Source organism: Cavia porcellus, unplaced genomic scaffold (genome assembly GCF_034190915.1).
Source record: "Cavia porcellus strain 051 isolate PalLab524CR breed Dunkin Hartley unplaced genomic scaffold, mCavPor4.1 scaffold_22, whole genome shotgun sequence".
Taxonomy (NCBI): Eukaryota; Metazoa; Chordata; class Mammalia; order Rodentia; family Caviidae; genus Cavia; species Cavia porcellus.
The window spans coordinates 51,866,701-51,869,370 of NW_026947505.1; the positions used below are offsets into that span (position 1 = coordinate 51,866,701).

Genomic DNA, 2,670 nt, shown 5'->3' on the forward strand with positions numbered 1-2,670 from the left:
ACCATATTGTTTCCCTAGTGTAAGAAAGTGAAAAATTATATACTATCCAAAAATCTATAACAAATACTGTGTAAGGAGAAGAAACTGCTTGAAGAGGAAAAGTAATTCAGATAGGGGAAAGGAGGAAAGAAGGAAGGGAAAGGGAAGACATAAATTAGTATATATACATACATAAGATAGCTAAAATGACTATGCTACTAATTGTATCAGCTCCTGGAAAAGAACAGTTAATATTCATATGATTATATAAATTTTACATGTCTATATCTATTATACTAAGCAACCTTTTTGAAGGCAACCATATGTAATATTACAATCATTTTCAAATTCTTATCATCTTGTTTTGTAAACCTATACTGTTATTGTATTGAGTTTGTCTTTTTTGCTCTTTTTCTGTGTTTTTTATCTCTTAAATTAAAAAAAAAGATTTTCCAGACAGCTGTTCCTTGATTCACAAGAGTAGTCCTGTCCAACAACTTCCCCACCATAGGAGATCTCTATTTAATTATCTTAACAATTTTTATGACATTTGAGAACCAGAAGACAATTCACATGTTATCTTTAATCAATAAAATAATCTCAAATTATTGTACACAGACAACAATATGCATTACATTTAGAAGAACCAATCTTGATCTTAACAGATTCTTGATCAGGTGGCAACCTGGGTTGAAATATGTCCTTAGTTCTAATAACACAAGCCAGCCTAAATTATAAACAAGTGTTTTAAAAATCCAAAAAGACAAAAAAAGGAAAAATTATTGAGCTCAAATTAAACAGTTGTAAGTATGGTAATTAGCTACAAATTGGAAAGACAGACAGAAAAACACACATGGGACAAGTTATTTATCAAAGCATTTAGATATATTTGGCCACATTGAGTTGTAATAATAATTTTTTAGTTTTAAAATTTTTTTCATAATCATTGCAACTGTATTTCAAGTTTTTTCAAAAGGAAGTCCTAGGGCTCCAGACTCAGGTATGCCTCTGGACTGGGTGCAGTGCTGCAAGCATAGGGAGTCTCGCTTAAGTTATTCATTCACCAACAATGAACTCGGTGGCAGAAGATGCAACAAACAGGAGTTCTTCCTCCTGCAGTGTGCTGATTTCAGTGGCAGCAGCGGACAATATGGAAAATAGTGGAACTTTTCCTTGAACCTGGGAAGTGGGGAGAGCTGCCTGCCATGACCAGGCCCTGTGACTTCCCTGACCTCTTCCTTCCATTCCTTCCAGTCTCTGAAGGCAGAAAATCATCTCCTCTGAGATATTGATAACAGTTCAAAAAACAGAAACATGCTTCCAAGGTACTTTGCTTTGATCCTCTAGTTCAGCTGATGCATTAGCTGGTTGATGCGTTCACCCCAATAGCCAGGTGAGTCCATCTCCTTGAGGAAGTCCACCCTGTTGTTTTTGGTAGCATGCCGGGCCACAGAGAGGTGGAAAAATTTCAAGAAGTGTGTGATCTGGAAACGCACCCCTGGGAAGGCAGTTTCGTGAATGAGGTCTTCAAGGCAAATGACACCAAACTTGTCCAGATGCTCCTCTATCACAGTGTTCAGTCCATCAGAGAGGTCTTGTTCTTGATCTTGGCCAGTCCACATTTCAAAATGAGTTCTCTGACAGGCTTCATATTTGGAAATCCCCAGGTCACATAAGGCTTCCCTATCCACAGCATTTTGAGAGTTTGGGGTTGACTTTAACAAAGATGTCACTGAACAATTTCTTTGGGTGAAGTCTTGCAGTGGTCCTCTGTACTAGTAAACTCACCCTGTGAATACTTTGGAGGTGGACAATGAAGGCCTAGGAATGCTCATCAGGTGCTTCCAAAGTGCAAGGTTTCACTTCTAGTCATTTCACATGCAATGCGTCCCACTGCTGTTATCAAGAATCATGAAGGAAAGATTCTGGGCACTTAAATCTGATCTTTTTACTTTCCTCTCCTCATCTGCCAGAAGAGCCTGCTTTGCCTGGATGGTTTTAAGGGCTTGATAAGCCTTCCTATTTTTCAGGAGATTTTCTGGAACCAAAGGGCTCTTTGATCTTCCTCTGCCACTATAAATAGAACTTTTTGTAGATCAATTAATAGAAACTTGTAATAATCAAAACGAATGAAACATTTTACACATGTAAAAGCAAAGACAGTTTTTAGAATGGGCTCTTGGCTGATTATCTGATTGGAATATCCAGCTATACAACCTACTATTGGGCTGAAGCTGTCTGTACCTTGGTACAAAGTCCCTGCCTTTCATGAGCTTGGCAAGGCCCATGAGAAGTGTACACAGCTCAGGAAGTTGACACACAAAGTGACTTGGCCTTCCCCATTTGTTCCCCATGTAGCCACCAAAGTACCAGGCTTTACTGAAGAATCAGTGTTCTTCCTGTTCTGGATCTCACCCAGCCCTTAAATTCTTTGTAAACAAACTCCCATGCTGATTTTATAAATAAACACACGGGAGTCTTTGGGCAGTACTTTTTCCCTTCAGGAGAGGAGCTCCACCCTACTTCGGCTTTCTGCATCCTGACTCTTATTTTCTTTATCCTCTAATTCTCCCTCCGAGTTTCAAGAGTGCACTGGATATGGCAGGCTAGTCACTGTTGTTTTGATGGTTATAACTGTTGGATATTCACAGCTGGTGGCAAAGCTTCTGTTTTGATAGCCGCATGTAACTG

General features: G+C 39.0%; 1 pseudogene; it reads right to left on the bottom strand.

The window, feature by feature from the left end:
• Positions 1-1,322: 1,322 nt before the first annotated feature.
• LOC100724775 (large ribosomal subunit protein uL30-like 1) lies at positions 1,323-2,333 on the bottom strand (annotated as a pseudogene).
• Between the last annotated feature and the right edge of the window lie 337 nt (positions 2,334-2,670).